A 22,424-nucleotide genomic window follows, 5' to 3' on the forward strand; every position below is an offset into this window, starting at 1 on the left:
GTGTCCAGTGTGTGTGGGGTGTGTGTGTGTGTGTGTGTGTGTGTGTGTGTGTGTGTGTCCAGTGTGAGTGTGTGTGTGTCCGTGTGAGTTTGTGTGTGTGTGTTTCCAGTTTGTGTGTGTGTGTGCCCAGTGTGTCTGTCCAGTGTGAGTGTGTGTGTGTCCGTGTGAGATTGTGTGTGTGTGTTTCCTTTGTGTGTGGGGCCACTCTGTGTGTTTTTATTTTTTATTTCACCTTTATTTAACCAGGTAAGCCAGTGTGTGTGTTTGTGTGTGTGTCCAGTATGTATGTGTGTGTGTGTGTGTGTGACCAGTGTGTGTGTGAATGTGTCCTTTGTGTGTTTGTGTCCAGTGTGTGTTTGTCCACTGTGTGTGTGTGTTTCCAGTCTGTGTGCACGTGCACACATACACACTGGATGGACACACACACACACACACACACACACACACACACACATACACAGTCTTTATATAACTTAGTCCAAGTGGTGGTCAGAATGTTTGTCTTAACTAGCATGATAACTCCAACATGTCTGATATGAACATTGACATAAACCCTCTACATACTTGAGTTTCTCCAGTCTGCAGTGTGGATCCTCCAGTCCAGCAGAGAGCAGTCTGACTCCTGAGTCTCCTGGGTGATTGTAGCTCAGGTCCAGCTCTCTCAGGTGTGAGGGGTTTGACTTCAGAGCTGAGACCAGAGAAGCACAGCCTTCCTCTGTGACTAGACAGCCTGACAGACTGCAAAGAGTCAAATCAAATATTATTTGGTGGTGAAAATAGTGCAGTATATTTTTTCAACATTGTCAGTTATATCAGTGTCCTGAAACCTGCCATATCTATTTATAAATTAATGAATGTATGATTATTGGAAATTACAAATGATCAAAGTATTGCTTGTAGAGAGAAAAATATAACGTATGAGTCAAAAGACAGACAGTGAGGTATCAGATTTAGATTGTATTGAGTATACAGTCCACACCATATCTATTTTGACAGTGAAGCTAACATTTTAAATGTGGCTCTATACTCCAGCATTTTGGATTTGAGATCAAATGTTTCATATGAAATGACAGTATATAATGTCACCTTTTATTTGAAAGTATTTTCATACATATCTGTTTCACTGTTTAGAAAAATGAAAGCACTTTCCTCCTATTTGAAGAAGTCATAAGTATTCTGACCAATTCACTTATAGTGTATTAAAGTAGTCAAAAGTTTAGTTTTTGTTCCAAACACGTTGGTTGCATTTGCAGTTTGTTTTGGTTGTGTTTTGGGATATGTTTTGTCCAATAGTAACTGAATGGTGGATGATGACTGGAGTAATTTTCTGTCTAAGTGAGTAGATAACATGTTTCTAAACACTACTAAATGAATCCTGATGATGCCATGATTAAGAATAATCATGAATGAATCATGAAAAATCATGAATGAGAAAGTTACAGAGGCTACAACAAAACATGCTAACCTCTCACCATTAACATCAAATAAAAGGTGACATTACATACTGTTGCCTAATATGAAACATTTTATCTCAAATCCAAGATGCTGGAGCATAGCACCAAATGTAAAACTGTAATCTTCACTGTCCAAACACATATGGTGTGGACTATGTGTGCCTGGTAAACACATGTGGATCTGGTGAACAGTTATCACTTGTTGACCAACTACAGGAATACTGACCTCAGAGTCTCCAGTTTACAGTGGGGATTCCCCAGTCCAGCAGAGAGCAGCTTCACTCCTGAATCCTTCAGGTCATTGTTCCTCAGATCCAGCTCTCTCAGGTGTGAGGGGTTTGACTTCAGAGCTGAGACCAGAGAAGCACAGCCTTCCTCTGTGACTAGACAGCCTGACAGCCTGCAAGAGTCAAATCATATTAAAACCACACCGCTATTCTTTGGTGGTGAAAATATATTTTAAAAACATTTTCAGATACATCAGAGTCCTGAAACCTGCCATATCTATTCATATATGTATATATACACTATCAGTCAAAAGTTTGAACACACCTACTCATTCAAATTAGTAAAAAAAAACATTGTAGAATAATAGTGAAGACATTAAAACTATGAAATAACACATATGGAATCATGTAGTAACCAAAGAAGTGTTAAACAAATTAAAATATATGTTATATTTGAGATTCTTCAAATAGCCACCCTTTGCCTTGATGACAGCTTTGCACACTCTTGGCATTCTCTCAACCAGCTTCATGAGGTAGTCACCTGGAATGCATTTCAATTAACAGGTGTGCCTTCTCAAAAGGTAATTTGTGGAATTTCTTTCCTTCTTAATGTGTTTGAGCCAATCAGTTGTGTTGTGACAAGGTAGGGGGGTATACAGAAGATACCCCTATTTGGTAAAAGACCAAGTCCATATTATGGCAAGAACAGCTCAAATAAGCAAAGAGAAATGACAGTCCATCATTACTTTAAGACATGACGGCCAGTCAATACGGAACATTTCAACAACTTTGAAAGTTTCTTCATGTGCAGTCGTAAAAAACATCAAGCGCTATGATGAAACTGGCTCTCATGAGGACCGCCACAGGAATGGAAGACCCAGAGTTACCTCTTCTGCAGAGGATAAGTTCATTAGAGTTACCAGCCTCAGAAATTGCAGCCCAAATAAATGTATCACAGAGTTCAAGTCACAGACACAGCTCAACATCAACTGTTCAGAGGGGACTGTGTGAATCAGGCCTTCATGGTCGAATTGCCTCAAATAAATCACTACTAAAGGACACCAATAATAAGAAGAGACTTGCTTGGGCCAACAAACACGGGCAATGTACATTAGACCTGTGGACATTTGTCCTTTGGTCTGGAGTCCAAATTGGAGATTTTTGGTTCCAACCGCCTTGTCTTTGTGAGAAGCCGTGTGGGTGAACGGATGATCTCTGCATGTGTATTTCCCACCGTAAAGCATGGAGGAGGAGGTGTGATGGTGTGATGGTGTGGGGGAGCTTTGCTGGTGACACTGTCTTTGATTTATTTAGAATTTAACCACACTTAACCAGCATGGCTACCACAGCATTCTGCAGCAATACGCCATCCCATCTGGTTTAAGCTTAGTGGGACTATCATTTGTTTTTCAACAGGACAATGACCCAACACACCTCCAGGCTATGTAAGGGCTATTTTACCAAGAATGAGAGTGATGGAGTGCTGCATCAGATGACCTGGTCTCCACAATCCCCCGACCTCAACCCAATTGAGATGGTTTGGGATGAGTCGGACCGCAGAGTGAAGGAAAAGCAGCCAACAAGTTCTCAGCATATGTGGGAACTCCTTCAAGACTGTTGGAAAAGCATTCCAGGTGAAGCTGGTTGAGAGAATGCCAAGAGTGTGCAAAGCTGTCATCAAGGCAAAGGGTGGCTATTTGAAAAATGTCAAATATAAAATATATTTTCATTTGTTTAACACTTTTTTGGTTACTACATAATTTCATATGTGTTATTTTATAGTTTTAATGTCTTCACTATTGTAAAAATTGTAAAAATAAAGAAAAACCCTTGAATGAGTAGGTGTGTCCAAACTTTTGACTGGTACTGTATATAAATTAATTAATGTATCATTATTAACAGTAGATAACATGTTTCTAAACACTACTAAATTAATATGTGTGTGTGTGTGTGTGTGTGTCCAGTGTGTGTGTGTTCAGTGTGTGTGTGTCTGTCCAGAGTGTGTGTGTATGTGTGTGTGTGTCCAGTGTGTGTGTGTGTGTGTGTGTGTCCAGTGTGTGTGTGTGTGTGTCCAGTGTGTGTGTGTGTGTGTGTGTGTCTTGTGTGATTGTGTCCTGTGTGTGTGTGTCCAGTGTGTGTCCAGTGTGTGTGTGTTCATTGAGTGATACAGGAATACTGACCTCAGAGTCTCCAGTTTACAGTGGGGATTCCCCAGTCCAGCAGAGAGCAGCTTCACTCCTGAATCCTTCAGGTCATTGTTACTCAGATCCAGCTCTCTCAGGTGTGAGGGGTTTGACTTCAGAGCTGAGACCAGAGAAGCACAGCCTTCCTCTGTGACTAGACAGCCTGACAGCCTGACAAGAGTCAAATCATATTAAAACCACAATGCTATTCGTTGGTGTTGAGTCATTTTCTTTCTAAGTGAGTAGATAACATGTTTCTAAACACTACTAAAGTAATCCTGATTATGCCATGATTGAGAAGGATCATGAATGAATCATGAATAATAATGAGTGAGAAAGTTACAGAGGCTACAACAAAACATGCTAACCTCTCACCATTACCTTCAAATAAAAGGTGACATTCTGTACTGTTGCCTAATATGAAACATTATATCTCAAATCCAAAATGCTGGAGCATAGCACCAAATGTAAAACTGTAAGCTTCACTGTCCAAACACATATGGTGTGGACTATGTGTGCCTGGTAAACACATGTGGATCTGGTGAACAGTTCTCACTTGTTGACCAACTACAGGAATACTGACCTCAGAGTCTCCAGTTTACAGTGGGGATTCCCCAGTCCAGCAGAGAGCAGCTTCACTCCTGAATCCTTCAGGTCATTGTTACTCAGATCCAGATCTCTCAGGTGTGAGGGGTTTGACTTCAGAGCTGAGACCAGAGAAGCACAGCCTTTCTCTGTGAGTCCACAGAATGACAACCTGACAAAGAGATCATCATGATTTCACAAACACACTGTTAATTTAACACCAGTAGTGTAGAAGGACAATGGCAGATGCATTTGGTTTATTCTCTTAAACAACATATAGATTCATCTTCGGTCTCCTAGAATTGAATGGTCATATTGTTATACTAATGTGAACACCAATGCATTGATTCAGTAAGTTTTTCAATTTCATATTATATATTATAAACATATTATAATACATTTCTCTAAACTGAATATTTCTTCCTGATGATTAGTACTTAATTGTCATTTTATGTACTCACAGAGCAGCTCTGGAGGCTTTGACCACTGGCAGCAGCCTCAGAAGACCTTCCTCTGATCTGGAGTATTTCTTCAGGTCAAACACATCCAGCTCCTTTTCTGAAGTCAGCAACACAAATACCAGAGCTGACCACTGTGCAGGTGGCAGTTCTTCTTTTGAGAGACTTCCTGATCTCAGGTAGCTTTGGATCTCTTCCACTAGAGAATGGTCATTCAGTTCATTCAGACAGTGGAACAGATTGATGCACCTCTCTGGAGAGGGATTCTTCCTGATCTTCTTCTTGATGTACCTGGCTGTTTCTTCATGGCTCTGTGAGCTGCTTCTTGTCTTTGTCAGTAGACCTCGTAAGTGCTTCTGATTGGACTCCAGTGAGAGGCCCAGAAGGAAGCGGAGGAACAGGTCCAGGTTTCCTGTCTCACTTTGTAAGGCTTTATCCACAGCACTCTTGTAGACAGTAACTTCAGTAACTTGCGGTTCGGCCATTAGATTCTCATTGTTGTTGATGAATATGAGGAACACATATACAGCAGCCAGAAACTCCTGAATGCTCAGATGCACGAAGCAGTACACCTTGTTATGGTACAGCCCACATTCCTCTTTAAAGAGCTGTGTGCACAATCCTGAGTACAAAGAGGCTTCATTGACATCAATGCCAGCCTCTTTCAGGTCTTCTTCATAGAAAATCAGATTGCCCTTCACAAGCTGTTGAAAAGCCAGTTTTCCCAGTGACAGAATGCTCTCTTTATTCCAGTGTGGACCTGTCTCTTCTTTCCCAAGATACTTTTCATTCTTCTGTTTGGTATGAAACTCCACAAGGTGTGAGTACATCTCAGTCAGAGTCTTGGGCATCTCTTCTCTCTTATGTTTCAGCATGGGTTCAAGGACTATTGCAGAAATCCAACAGAAGACTGGAATATGGCACATGATGTGGAGGCTCCTTGATGTCTTTATGTGTGAGATGATTCTGCTGGCCAGGTCCTCATCACTGAATCTCTTCCTGAAGTACTCCTCCTTCTGTGGGTCATTGAACCCTCGTACCTCTGTCACCTGGTCAACACACACTGAAGGGATCTTATTGGCTGCTGCAGGTCGGGTAGTTATCCAGAGGAGAGCAGAGGGAAGCAGATTTCCCTTGATGAGATTTGTCAGCAGAACATCCACTGAGGTTGACTCTGTGATGTCACAACAAATCTTGTTCTTCTGGAAGTCTAGGGGCAGTCGGCACTCATCCAGACCATCAAAGATGAACAGAACTTTGTACTTGTCGTAGTTGGAGATTCTTGATTCTTTGGTTTCGATTGAGAAGTGATTGAGAAGTTCAATCAAAGTGTGTTTTTCCATTTTCATCAAATTCAGCTCCCGAAAAGGGAATGAAAATACAAATTGGACATCCTGATTTGCTTTTTCTTCAGCCCAGTCCAAAATGAACTTCTGCACAGAGACTGTTTTTCCAATGCCAGCGACTCCCTTTGTCAGCACAGTTCTGATAAGTTTGTCTTGTCCAGTTAAGGGTTTGAAGATGTTGTTACATTTGACTGCAGTCTCTGGTCTTGCTTGTTTCCTGGTTGTTGTCTCAATCTTTCTCAGCTCATGTTCATTATTGACCTCTCCTGTTCCACCCTCTGTGATGTAGAGCTCTGTGTAGATCCTATTGAGAAGTGTTGGGTTTCCTTGTTTAGCGATCCCCTCAAATACACATTGAAACTTCTTCTTTAGATTAGATTTGAGTTCACGTTGACAAATCATAGCAAGCTCATCTGAATGAAGAAATAACACAGAGGATATTAATATTAAGTCTGTTTTAATGTCTACAGTATTCTTTAGCTGTACTTTAGCTACAGCTTTTAAATGTTTGTTCTAAAACAGCATTCAACATGAGGCAGAGAGCTCTTACTTTTCTCCAGTGTGTCAGCAAGCTCCTTCTGGTTCATTTTCCTCAGGACGTGCAGTGTGATCTTTCGAGCCCCTTCTTTGGCATTGCTCTCCTGCTTCTCATCTTCAGCATCCACCACTTCCTTATCCTGCTTCTGACTCTCAAAGCCTTCTGGGAGTTCTGGACTAAGAATCCTCTTGAACATCTTCAGCTCGTTCTTCACAAATGTCATAATATTCTCTTCAAGCAACTGAAATAAATAAAGTAATTAAGTTAAGCAAGATAATACATTATTTCTCATTAACACATGAATGAATGATTGACAGATCAACTTTACTTGAGGTAAACAAAAACAAATGTACATAACAGGACCACATACACTGAATATGGAGGCCAGGTCTGTTTGATGACTCTGGGAAGACTGACCACTGAGAATCTCTGACTCTGATCTCTCCTGTTGGTTTCTGTGGACAAAACATGAGATTACATTTCCTCATCCAGGGAGTGCACACACACACACACACACACACACACACACACACACACACACACACACACACACACACACACACACACACACACACACACACACACACACACACACACAGGGAATGTTTGTTTAATATTGTTTCAGGACTATGAAAATGGAAAAAAGGATTAGCCTATGGATTATGAAAACAACAAAAATAAATGGTAAAATGGGAGAGGAGAAATGACTAGAGACAGTGTTGTTTAACTCACTGACCATGACCCATGAGTTCTTCTTACCTTTGTTCACTAGAAGAGTCTCCCTCTCTAAACTGTTCAGGTTGATTCATAGACCAGTCACTCTTCATGGACACACAGCTGGGTACAGGGGAGGCTGGTCTCTCCTGCTTGATTGGGCTTCAACAGAACAGAGACAAACATTACATCTCTCATCTACTCTGAGCTCAGATGGGGAAACAAGAGTTTCATTCCAAAACGCTATATATCCATTTTCAGAAATGTTGGTCAATTAGCTTTTATTGCTTAAATAAATTATTAAACCACTACAAGGCTTTATAAAGGTGTCTAAAGTGTGTAATTTCCACTTAAAAATGTCAGACTTGATTTTCCCTGATGAAAAATGTATGAACCCCTACAGAACATATCCCTTAATTATAATCCACCGAAAAATGCACATTTGCTGTTGTTGCAGGATTATTTTCCTGCTGTGAGAAACTGGGTCAAATTAAGATATGGCATCTGTAAGTGCATTCATCTTAAGGTAGCTAGGTGAGACAACCACATATCACAGTCAAATATACAGGATACGAACATTACATTCCAACTAAACAATGGTTTTAAATCACATCTAAAATCTAATCTCCTACGTAGCGTTTTGGAATATAAATTCTTAAACAATATTGTCAGCTCACCTTTTAGTTTTGGTGTCATGTTCCCCAGAGAGACTCATTTTAGAGGCAGGGACCCCCTCCTCTCTCTCCCCAGAGAGACTCATTTTAGAGGCAGGGACCCCCTCCTCTCTCTCCCCAGAGAGACTCATTTTAGAGGCAGGGACCCCCTCCTCTCTCTCCCCAGAGAGACTCATTTTAGAGGCAGGGACCCCCTCTCTCCCCAGAGAGACTCATTTTAGAGGCAGGGCCCCCCTCCTCTCTCTCCCCAGAGAGACTCCTTTTAGAGCACTGACCCCTAAACAGAGATCCAGCATGTTGGTTGCGGTTAACACAGTGTTCTCTTTTATTCATTATCTATCAGAAATAAAACATTACATAACAGACACATCCAAACAGTCAGGTTATTTAATGCAATGACTTTTTCTAGCCCAATGACTACTCAAAACCCGCCCACAAGGCCTGAAAACTAGGCCAAAAAATAGCCCATGATAGGCCTACATCTTATTTCAGACAGCCTCCAGTAGCCTGGGCAAGATGTAGGCAAGATGTAAGCTGAATGATTTAGCAGCTTGCTTAGTTCAAGTAGACAGACTAATTTATTTGACATGAACAGCAAGGCGATGTTGAGGTAGGAAGTGCTTCTGTTGCCCAGTAGCCTGCTGGAATAGGCTACTGAGGATGGGGTCGTAATTTCAATCAATGAATCAAATTTTAATAATATGGATATGAACTGAATAGGTCCATGCTTGTCAACAACAGCCAGGTTATTTCTTTACCTGTAGCCTAATCTGGCTGACTGTTACCCCCGCTCTCTCTCCCCCTCTCTCCCCCTCTCTCTCTCCCTCTCTCTCTCTCTCTCTCTCTCTCTCTCTCTCTCTCTCTCTCTCTCTCTCTCTCTCTCTCTCTCTCTCTCTCTCTCTCTCTCTCTCTCTCTCTCTCTCTCTCTCTCTCTCTCTCTCTCTCTCTCTCTCTCTCTCTCTCTCTCTCTCTCTCTCTCTCTCTCTCTCTCTCTCTCTCTCTCTCTCTCTCTCTCGCTCTCTCTCTATCGCTCTCTCTCTATCGCTCTCACCTGCTGTCTCGACCTCAGAATGCTCGACTATGAAAAGCCAACTAACATTTACTTCTGAGGTACTGACCTGTCGCAACTATATCTATAACCACTGTGATTATTATTTGATCCTGCTGGTCATCTATGAACATTTGAACATTTTGAAGAACGATCTGGCCTTAATGGCCATGGACTGTTATAATCTCCACCCGGCACAGCCAGAAGAGGACTGGCCACCCCTCAGAGCCTGGTTCCTCTCTAGGTTTCTTCCTAGGTTCCTGCCTTTCTAGGGAGTTTTTCCTAGCCAGAGTGCGTCAACATCCGAACATGCGCTGTTCGGCACGAGACGACCGTTAATTTCTGCCAATGAGCTTCAAATCAAATTGTATTTCTCACATGCGCTGAATACAACAGCTATACACTTTACCGTGACATGCTTACTAACGAGCCCTTTCCCAACAATGCAGTTAAAAAGTAAGATGAAATTAGCTAAATAAAAAAAGGAAACAGTAACATAATAAAATAACAATAATGAGGCTATAAGGAGAACCAGTACTGAGTCAATGTGCATGGGTACCAGGTAGTTGAGGTAATAACTAGACTATATACAAGGAGTACCAGTACTGAGTCAATGTGCAGGGTACCAGGTAGTTGAGGTAATAACTAGACTATATACAAGGAGTACCAGTACTGAGTCAATGTGCAGGGGTACCAGGTAGTTGAGGTAATAACTAGACTATATACAAGGAGTACCAGTACTGAGTCAATGTGCAGGGGTACCAGGTAGTTGAGGTAATAACTAGACTATATAAAAGGAGTACCAGTACTGAGTCAATGTGCAGGGTACCAGGAAGTTGAGGTAATAACTAGACTATATACAAGGAGTACCAGTACTGAGTCAATGTGCAGGGTACCAGGAAGTTGAGGTAATAACTAGACTATATACAGTCGTGGTCAAAAGTTTTGAGAATGACACAAGTATTGGTCTTCACAAAGTTCGCTGCTTCAGTGTTATAAGATATTTTTGTCAGATGTTACTATGGTATACTGAAGTATAATTAAAGCATTCCATAAGTGTCAAAGGCTTTTATTGACAATTACATAAAGTTTATGCAAAAAGTCAATATTTGCAGTGTTGACCCTTCTTTTTCAAGACCTCTGCAATCTGCCATGGCATGCTGTCAATTAACGTCTGGGCCACATCCTGACTGATGGCAGCCCATTCTTGCATAATCGATGCTTGGAGTTGGTCAGAATTTGTGGGTTTTTGTTTGTCCACCCGCCTCTTGAGGATCAACCATAAATTCTCAATGGGATTAAGGTCTGTGGAGTTTCCTGGCCATGGACCCAAAATATCGATGTTTTGTTCCCAGAGCCACTTAGATATCACTTTTGCCTTATGGCAAGGTGCTCCATCATGCTGGAAAATGCATTGTTCGTCACCAAACTGTTCTTGGATGGTTGGGAGAAGTTGCTCTCGGAGGATGTGTTGGTACCATTCTATATTCTTGGCTGTGTTCTTAGGCAAAATTGTGAGTGAGACCACTCCCTTGGCTGAGAAGCAACCCCACACATGAATGGTCTCAGGATGCTTTACTGTTGGCATGACACAGGACTGATGGTAGCGCTCACCTTGTCTTCTCCGGACAAGCTTTTTTCCGGATGCCCCAAACAATCGGAAAGGGGATTCATCAGAGAAAATGACTTTACCCCAGTCCTCAGCAGTCTAATCCCTGTACATTTTGTAGAATATCAGTCTGTCCCTGATGTTTTTCCTGGAGAGAAGTGGCTTCTTTGCTGCCCTTCTTGATACCAGGCCATCCTCCAAAAGTATTCGCCTCACTGTGTGTGCAGATGCACTCACACCTGCCTGCTGCCATTCCTTAGCAAGCTCTGCACTGGTGGTGCCCCGATCCCGCAGCTAAATCAACTTTAGGAGATGGTCCTGGCGCTTGCTGGACTTTCTTGGGCGCCCTGACGCCTTCTTCACAACAATTGAACCTCTCTCCTTGAAGTTCTTAATGATCCGATAAATGGTTGATTTAGGTGCAATCTTACTAGCAGCAATATCCTTGCCTGTAAAGCCCTTTTTGTGCAAAGCAATGATGCCGGCACGTGTTTCCTTGCAGGTAACCATGGTTAACAGAGGAAGAACAATGATTTCAAGCACCACCCTCCTTTTAAAGCTTCCAGTCTGTTATTCTAACTCAATCAGCATGACAGAGTGATCTCCAGCCTTGTCCTTGTCAACACTCTTACCTGTGTTAACGAGAGAATCACTGACATGATGGCAGCTGGTCCTTTTGTGGCAGGGCTGAAATGCAGTGGAAATGTTTTTTTGGGATTACGTTTATTTTCATGGCAAATAGGGACTTTGCAATGAATTGCAATTCATCTGATCACTCTTCATGACATTCTGGAGTATATGCAAATTGCCATCATCAATACTGAGGCAGCAGACTTTGTGAAAATTAGTATTTGTGTCATTCTCAAAACTTTTGACCATGACTGTACAAGGAGTACCAGTACTGAGTCAATTTGCAGGGTACCAGGTAGTTGAGGTAATAACTAGACTATATACAAGGAGTACCAGTACTGAGTCAATGTGCAGGGGTACCAGGTAGTTGAGGTAATAACTAGACTATATACAAGGAGTACCAGTACTGAGTCAATGTCCAGGGGTACCAGGTAGTTGAGGTAATAACTAGACTATATACAAGGAGTACCAGTACTGAGTCAATGTCCAGGGGTACCAGGTAGTTGAGGTAATAACTAGACTATATACAAGGAGTACCAGTACTGAGTCAATGTGCAGGGGTACCAGGTAGTTGAGGTAATATTTACATGTAGGTAGGGGTAAAAGTGACACGGCAATCAGGATAGAGATTACATCTCCTCATCCAGGGAGTGCACACACACTCACACACACACACACACACACACACACACACACACACACACACACACACACAGGGAATGTTGTGTTAGTTTAATATTGTTTCAGGACTATGAAAATTGAAAAAAAGGATTAGCCTACGGATTATGAAAACAACAAAAATAAATGGGAAAATGGGTGAGGAGAAATGACTAGAGACAGTGTTGTTTAACTCACTGACCATGACCCATGAGTTCTTCTTACCTTTGTTCACTAGAAAAGTCTCCCTCTCTGAAGTATATAGGAGGTTCCATAGACCGGTCACTCTTCATGGACGCACAGCTGGGTACAGGGGAGGCTGGTCTCTCCTGCTTGATTGGGCTTCAACACAACAGAGACAAACATTACGTCTCTCATCTACTCTGAGCTCAGATGGGGAAACAAGAGTTTCAATCAAAAACGCTATATATCCATTTTCAGAAATGTTGGTAAATTAGCTTTTATAGTTTAAAGAAATTATGAAAGAGATTGGTGTGTTTTTTCACCATCTAATCATGGTATGGGGTTGTTCAATGACAGACATGTATTTGTTTAAAATCTATCACTTGATGGTTTCATTTCAGAGAGACAAATAATCATGTTTTTTTCTAAAATGCTATATCTGCCTCACTCTCAGAGAAATAAGTAGTACTGCTAGGTTTTACACAGTGATAATATATATCTGCCTCACTCTCAGAGAAATAAGTAGTACTGCTAGGTTTTACACAGTAATAATTTATATCTGCCTCACTCTCAGAGAAATAAGTAGTACTGCTAGGTTTTACACAGTAATACTATATATCTGCCTCACTCTCTGAGAAATAAGTAGTACTGCTAGGTTTTAAACAGTAATAATATATATATATATATATATATATCTGCCTCACTCCCAGAGAAATAAGTAGTACTACTAGGTTTTACACAGTAATAATATATATATATATATATATATATATATATATATATATATATATATATATATATATATATATATATATATATATATATATATATCTGCCTCACTCCCAGAGAAATAAGTAGTACTGCTAGGTTTTACAGTCAAATGTAACAAATAACGACATTTGTAATAAAGAACTGTACACATGTACAACATTTAATACAGTAATATGAGATCTGTATGTAAAACATTTACATTTGTCATTTTAGTCATTTAGCAGATGTTCTTATCCAGGACTGGTTTCCCAAAAGCATCTTAAGGCTAAGTTCATTGTTAGAATCTTCCTAGGAGCATCATAGATGCTTTTTTGCCCTTCCGCATGACTTTATACACAGAAGATCTCCAGTAAACATAGAATCACATGGTTTACCCGTCTCTTTGTGACCACTGATAAATTCAGAACAAAGTTGAGTACAAATACAAAGTTGCCAATCTATTTGCAATTGATGCAAACAAGGGACGTACACAAATTTGCTTCAAATGAAAACCGAGATAACTGCATTAAATTATAAACAGTAGGCTATAGTCCTATTTCAATCATATTGAAATACATTTAATGTTCAATTAATTGAGTTCTATGTTGCTACTTGTAGGCTAATGTCTGTAAATTGTCTCAATATATTTCATTACATTTACATTTACGTCATTTAGCAGACGCTCTTATCCAGAGCGACTTACAGTTAGTGCATACATTATTCTTTTTTTTATTTATTTTTCATACTGGCCCTCCATGGGAATCGAACCCACAACCCTGGCGTTGCAAGCGAGGGGCATGTTGAGGTACATTTGCTAACCGGGAGGGTTGCATGATGTAATTTATTGGTGGGCTGGAAGACACACTTGTCTTTTCTATTCCGAGGTTGTTTACTCCCAATATTAGATATTAAGATTATTTTTTATAATGAACGTATACTAGGGTTGAGGTTGGAGCATCTGACTAGTGATTATTTACCCGGGGTTCAACACCTGCTATAGTCACTATTTAATTGCTCTTCCAAAAGCATCACAGGCCTAATACGTGATATATAGCTAACTAAAGTAATGAGTGACCATTTTAGAAAATCATGGGACATATAGTATTTGGTTGCATGCTATTTTATGTTAATCATATTGCTGCTTGTAGCCTATAACTGATGCTTCGTGGTCTTATGCTGCCATCTATTGGAAATATTTAACAATTAAAAGTGATGAATTCACGTACAGACATTAGTGAGGCAGCTGAGAAATAAAGTGTATTTTTGTTGTTAATTCCTTAGATTAGTCTCAAACCTGCCCCACCTATCCCACGCCAATTGCTGGAATTTCACATAGAGGTTACTAGGTCACCCAGTTCAAACCACATTTGAAAAATAAAACTAATGTGGCTTGTTTATCAAGTGCTCTGCCTTGCAATAATAAATATCATAAAATAACTTTTTTTTTTTTTATAGCAAAACGCTTAGACAGGTTTTGATTAACAAAATAATCAAAATGCTATTTCGCACTATAATTGTATTTAATAAGATAATATTATTACTAAAATAGTTTCTAAAAGTGTTCTAGGCTACCCTACCCTAGAATTAGGGTTACGGTTAATGCTAAAATAGGTTATACCTAGGGTTAGGGGTTAGGGTTAAAACTAAACTAGAATTAGAGTTAAGGGTTAGGGCTAAATAGGTTATATTAGGGATTTTAAGGCAAAAAAAAAAGGTATATAGTTATAGCTCTCTTGCACCTCCCTGTGGCCGTCTGTGGGTACTACATACCTCATTCACGACACCTCATAATCTGAGGTAGCAACTGTGTCAGATCTACAAATCAATGAGCTAGACCACCCGATTAGACAACAATCACCCCATTATATCCATTTGGTTTGCAACTCAGTGAACCTGCGCAGAATTCGCTCAATTCGATGCCTACGAACTAAGATTTGGACACATATCAAATTACCCAGCAGCCATTTAAAAACAACACATCATCAAAGAAAAATGGTTATTTCTTAACAAAAAAATGTAAATTTTAAATTGGCCAACATTTTGAAAAAGAGGACAGGGACATGCGTTTTGTTTAGGTTGTACACCTTTTTCTGAAAACAAATAATGTTAACCATTACCAGAAACTGTTTAAGGTTTGATGGCTATCTGCCAGCCATCGCCTCTTAAACTGTGTCTCACCTCACTATTGGTGACTACAACATGTATTCAGGTGAACAGTGTGCGCGCTCACCAAGTAGCCGTAACCTTGTTAATAATAAGTTACCTGAGGTAAACCTACAGAGTTAACGCTCACCAAGTAGCCGTAACCTTGTTAATAATAAGTTACCTGAGGTAAACCTACAGGGTTAATGCAGGCAGGTCTCATTGATAACAATAGTGAAGCTGGCATTGTGACGCAGAACAATGGGCTGGGAATAGAACGTTCTGAAGGCGAGTCGGTGTCACGGAGCTAAATAGAACTAATAGGAGCTGGTTGGGTGAAAAATGACCAAAAATAAGACATAAGGTAATCTTATGAAACTGGGCTCCATGGTGGATGCAATTAACTATTTTTCATCAGGAAAAAACGTTGTAAAAAATGTGACTTGAGGCGCCCCGAAAATAATATTCAAAAGTTTGGTCCTTTGACACAGAGGGGTTAAACACTAAAGTTACCGTCCATCTAGTGAAGAGAGGAGAACCGGACAGAGGGAGCATAGGCCAGCATCCGTCAACGAGAGAGGGAGAAGCCCTCCACGGTATTTAACAGGTGGAAGAAACAACCAGGGAGCTCCATCGGTCCACAAGAAATGCAGGCAGCCGGTGATTATGTAGTGGTAGCTAGGATAACTAGGATGCTGCTGGTAGAGTAGCTAGCTTAGCTAGCTGTACCGACTAGCTTGGCTAGCTAGCCGGTCGTTCGTCTGTCCCTCGAGGATGATGACGAATCCGGTTAACCACAAGATGAAACAAGGATAGCGAGTGAAAAGGATCTGGCTACACTCATACTGTCACTGACCGTAAAGCAAAAAGCAAATTGAACAATAAACTTTCTATATGATCAATCCAGAAATAATATAGACCTACATGCAACAGTATGTCTTGTGCTTTTGGCAATGATTTCTGTATAATAATTATGTATAAGTGATACCATGTATGTCTGCATAGCATTTTGTCTTCATTTTTGCAGATTAACTCATGCTTATTTCTGAAGATTAAATCCGGTTTTCACCCAGCGGCTAAGGAGTTGGAGCAGTGGCAGGAGTTGGACCTATGGCGGCTGGTTCGAATCCCGGGTCGGGCGCTTGAAAAAACAGGCTGGCTTGATCGGACCACTGAAGGGCTGCTGGGTTCACATCCTCAGAACATTCACCTTTCGTTGATCTTTTTTTACATTCATTTACATTTACATCATTTAGCAGACGCTCTTATCCAGAGCCACTTACAGTTAATGAGTGGATACATTATTTATTTTTCCTACTGGCCCCCCGTGGGAATCGAACCCACAACCCTTGTATTGCAAACACCATGCTCTACCAACTGAGCTACACGGGTTTGCTCAGAACTCTACAGGTTCTTCTTCACTGAACCCAAAAATATATCTAACTTTTACTGGTTCCATATATTAAGGAAGTGATAGAAGCCTTTTTGGTTCTCATGCTATTTCAAGTTATCCCTTTGGAGCGCAACATCATGTTGTTAAAAAATAATCGTAAATTGGGCATGGCTATAAATTGGGCAATTGAAGGCATCTAGGGCGAAATATGTGTTCGATGAAAATGAACATTGTATGCAATGTTGTAGCCAACATTATTGACAAGGGACTTGATGCCTACTATGTCAAAGCTATTTAGAGTTGTTAAACGGGTGTGAAGAGTGTGTTGGTATAACGGTAATATTGTCAAAATTCCGCTTGTAACAAACATCAGAATTGGTTAAAGAAATATGCATTCCATTATATTAGGCAATAATGAAGAGTAGGCAAAGTGTTCGTGTGTTTTCAAATGTTTTCCATTGCAACGAGTCCAGTCAGGGTGCTGCAGAACCCCTGCAGTACCTCCGCTGACCCCGGATTGAGAACTCCTGATTTAGCAGATGCTCTAATTCAGAGTGATTTACAGGAAGTGCATTCATCTTAAGATAGCTATTTATTGTGTAAATAAACGTAATAAATTCTTAATAAAATTGACCTCTCACCTCTTAGCTTTGGTGTCATGTTCCCCAGAGAGTCTCCTTTTAGAGGCAGGGCCCCCCTCCTCTCTCTCCCCAGAGAGACTCCTTTTAGAGCACTGACCCCTAAACAGAGATGCAGCATGTTGGTTGTGGTGAACACAGTGACAACTCATTCTAGAATGTCAATTGTTCTCTTTTACTAATTATCTATTAGAAATAAAACAATTACTAACAGACATATCGAAACAGTCACTTGATTTAATTCAATCACATGAACATTGTTACCTTCCTCAACAAGAAATAAAACATTGTCTCTCAAACAGAAGAAGGAACTAACAAAGAGTCACTAACAACAACCAAAACGAAACAGGTGGTTTTAGGAGGGGTTCTGAAAGACACTCATGGGGGTGTCCACTAGTGGTGGGAAACAGAGGCTTTCTGAATGCTTTGAGGCTTTCACCAAATTGTGCCGAAAATGCCATTGATAGATTTGAGTGCTAATAAACAACATTTAGTTAGAATGTGGGGTTTGCTTTTTGCCTCCAGGTTCACTATGTTTTAAAAAACGATGCATATGTGGTATTATTTAGGATACTAAAGACATAATATTATCATAGGCTACACTAAATAAAACACATTATTTAAACAACAATGGGAAGATGCGGTTTCACAGAAAATAATTGTTCAACTATAGCATGGATTCAATCTTGTGCCTATGTCACGTTCGTTGAGTACAGAATTGGACCAAGGCGTAGCGTGGAATGCATACATGTTTATTAACTAAGTTAAAATACAACAAAACAACAAAAGCAACGTAACGTGAAGCTCACAATGGCTACACACAACCAAGCCAAACAAGAGTCATGATCCCACAACATAGGTAGGAAAAATGGCTACCTAAGTATGATCCCCAATCAGAGACAACGATCGACAGCTGCCTCTGATTGGGAATCACACCGGCCAACATAGATCTACAATCACCTAGAATGTACATATAGAAATTCAAACCCACCAAAGAAAACCGGGCTCTCAAGGCCAGGGCGTGATCATAGGCTACACTAAATAAAACAAATGATTAAAACAACAATGGGAAGATTGCGGTTTCACAGAAAATAATTGTTCAACTATAGCAGGGATTCAATCTTGTGCCTATGTTGATGTCTGATCCAAATCCCCGTCCCTACCTGCTGAGCTCCCATTCAGGGGCTACAAACTGGAAGACATCAAACTAAATGTGTAAATAAGGTGTCCAGTAGAGGTCAGTGTTTGAAAAAGACTTTGCTTCGAAAAAAGCACCGGCACTAGGGAGAAATCAGGGAGATCTCTCGCATTTTGCAACACATGGTTCGAAAAAGCATGAGCTCAAACGAAGCTTCGGACGCCATTGATCATGTGGTAATGTTACTTCGAAACTCTCCATGGCAGCGTTTCAAACACTTCAAAGACTCCCTCTCCTCTCAGCCCTCAAGTTAAGTGGACACTTCTGATGACGTATCATGACGTATGATGAGTGGACACTTCTGATGACATATCATGACGTATGATGAGTGGACACTTCTGATGACGTATCATGACGTATGATGAGTTGACACTTCTGATGACGTATCATGACGTATGATGAGTGGACACTTCTGATGATGTATCATGACGTATGATAAGTGGACACTTCTGATGACGTATCATGACGTATGATGAGTGGACACTTCTGATGACGTATCATGACATATGATGAGTGGACACTTCTGATGACGTATCATGACGTTTGATGAGTAGACACTTCTGATGACGTATCATGACGTATGATGAGTGGACACTTCTGATGACGTATCATGACGTATGATGAGTTGACACTTCTGATGACGTATCATGACGTATGATGAGTGGACACTTCTGATGACGTATCATGACATATGATGAGTGGACACTTCTGATGACGTATCATGACATATGATGAGTGGACACTTCTGATGACGTATCATGACATATGATGAGTGGACACTTCTGATGACGTATCATGACGTATGATGAGTGGACACTTGCAGGGCAAAGGGTGAGGGAAGAATGAATTAATTTTAAATGGACCGTTCTCTCTGCGTGGTGCGTGGGAAATGCATTTTAAATGGACTGCCCTTGCCCAGAAATGTGTCACTCGTTTGTCCCACGGTTGTGTTTTCAGTCATCATAGCTACCGTTCTCTCTGCGTGGTGCGTGGGAAATACATGTTACATCTTCAGCCGTTGTAGGAAAGATACACTTAAAACACTGGTAACCCTAAATTCAGTCGCTATCGGGAAACCAGGCCCAGAGTGACTTACAATACAGTTGCTGTATTATAGTGTATTTTAGCTTTTAAAAGACTTGAGCATTTCCTGTTGCTGCAGGATAATTTTCCTGCTGTGAGAAACTGGGTCAAATTAAGATATGGCATCTGTAAGTACATTCATCTTAAGATATCTAGGTGAGACAACCACATATCACAGTCAAATATACAGGATACAAACATCCCATTCCAGCTAAACATTGGATACACAGCGTTTTGCAAAAAAGCACATTTTCATACACATCTAAAGTCTATTAATTAAAAATCTGAGATCAGTAATATTGAAGGTACCCAGTAATATTGAAGGTACCCAAGGCAATCATTTCTGCTGAAAGAAATTGTGGATATAGCGTTTTGGAAATGTACATACTAATTCTTGAACAAAACTGTAATCTCACCTCTTAGCTTTGGTGTCATGTCCCCCAGAGAGACTAATTTTAGAGGCAGGGACCCCCACATCTCTCTCCCCAGAGAGACTCATTTTAGAGGCAGGGCCCCCCTCCTCTCTTTCCCCAGAGAGACTCATTTTAGAGGCAGGACCCCTAAATAGAGATGCAGAATGTTGGTTGTGGTGAACACAGTGACAACTAATTCTTGAACGTCAATTGTTCTCATTTTTTCATTATGTCTTTGAGAAATAAAACATTTACTAACAGACATCGAAACAGTCAGGCTATTTAATGCAATCAGATGAACATCTGGTTGTGACATCTCTTCTCCATGGTAACTGTCAATAATAATAATAAGTCACTGTTTGTTAAGGTAGTTATAGACAGTGCAGCAACACAAGGCCATGTCTCACATTTATTTTTATTCATAAAAAATTGGCTATTTATTATCTTTCAATATGTTATTTTCTAAATGTATCTGAGAATGTAGACTGAAGGGCTAAAACGGGCATGATTGATCTGAGAGGAAATCATTGATACATTCAGAAGGTAAGTGATTTTATATTATGTAAAGTAGGCTAGTTTATAATATATAATAGCGGTTTGTTAGTGATATGCAGATGGAGGTCTATACCTCAGCTACATTGGGGGAAAAAAGTATTTAGTCAGCCACCAATTGTGCAAGTTCTCCGACTTAAAAAAAGATGGAGAGGCCTGTAATTTTCATCATAGGTACACGTCAACTATGACAGACAAATTGGAGATATTTTTTTCCAGAAAGTCACATTGTAGGATTTTTTTAATGAATTTATTTGCAAATTACGGTGGAAAATAAGTATTTGGTCACCTACAAACAAGCAAGATTTCTGGCTCTCACAGACCTGTAACTTCTTCTTTAAGAGGCTCCTCTGTCCTCCACTCGTTAACTGTATTAATGGCACCGGTTTTGGCACTTGTTATCAGTATAAAAGACACCTGTCCACAACCTCAAACAGTCACCTCCAAACTCCACTATGGCCAAGACCAAAGAGCTGTCAAAGGACACCAGAAACAAAATTGTAGACCTGCACCAGGCTGGGAAGACTGAATCTGCAATAGGTAAGCAGCTTGTTTGGAAGAAATCAACTGTGGGAGCAATTATTAGGAAATGGAAGACATACAAGACCACTGATAATCTCCCTCGATCTGGGGCTCACGCAAGATCTCACCCCATGGGGTCAAAATGATCACAAGAACGGTGAGCAAAAATCCCAGAACCACACAGGGGGACCTAGTGAATGACCTGCAGAGAGCTGGGACCAAAGTAACAAAGCCTACCATCAGTAACACACTACGCCGCCAGGGACTCAAATCCTGCAGTGCCAGAAGTGTCTCCCTGCTTAAGCCAGTACATGTCCAGGCCCGTCTGAAGTTTGCTAGAGTGCATTTGGACGATCCAGAAGAGGATTGGGGAGAATGTCATATGGTCAGATGAAAACCAAAATAGAACTTTTTTGGTAAAAACTCAACTCGATCGTGTTTAGAGGACAAAGAATGCTGAGTTGCATCCAAAGAACACCATACCTACTGTGAAGCATGGGGGGTGGAAACATCATGCTTTGGGGCTGTTTTTTCTGCAAAGGGACCAGGACGACTGATCCGTGTAAAGGAAAGAATGAATGGGGCCATGTATCGTGAGATTTTTGAGTGAGAACCTCCTTCCATCAGCAAGGGCATTGAAGATGAAACGTGGCTGGGTCTTTCAGCATGACAATGATCCCAAACACACCGTCCGGGCAACGAAGGAGTGGCTTCGTAAGAAGCATTTCAAGGTCCTGGAGTGGCCTAGCCAGTCTCCAGATCTCAACCCCATAGAAAATCTTTGGAGGGAGTTGAAAGTCCGTGTTGCCCAAAGCGACAGCCCCAAAACATCACTGCTCTAGAGGAGATCTGCATGGAGGAATGGGCCAAAATAGCAGCAACAGTGTGTGAAAACCTTGTGAAGACTTACAGAAAACGTTTGACCTGTGTCATTGCCAACAAAGGGAATATAACAAAGTATTGAGAAACTTTTGTTATTGACCAAATACTTATTTTCCACCATAATTTGCAAATACATTCATAAAAAATCCTACAATGTCATTTTCTGGATTTTTTTTTCTCCTCATTTTGTTTGTCATAGTTGACGTGTACCTATGATGGGGGAAGCATGGCTTCCGTTGGCATCCAAGAAAACATGGCACTGCAAATACAAAGCTGCCAATGTCTCTGCGAACAAGCTAAGTGTAAAAAGATGCTTCAAATGAAATCCGAGGTGACTTTATTGAAATATAAACAGCAGGCTATAGTCCTATTTCAATCATATTAAAATACATTTATGTTTAATCAATTTAGTTCAATTTTTCTACTTGTAGGCTACTGCCTGTAATTTGTCTCAATATATTTCATGATGTGTAGCCTAACATGTGAACAATGATGTGCCGAATCTGTGATTTAGTGCATTTTTATCAGGTAAGCATTAGAATAAG

This window comes from Coregonus clupeaformis, unplaced genomic scaffold, assembly GCF_020615455.1.
Source record: "Coregonus clupeaformis isolate EN_2021a unplaced genomic scaffold, ASM2061545v1 scaf0134, whole genome shotgun sequence".
Classification (NCBI taxonomy): Eukaryota; Metazoa; Chordata; class Actinopteri; order Salmoniformes; family Salmonidae; genus Coregonus; species Coregonus clupeaformis.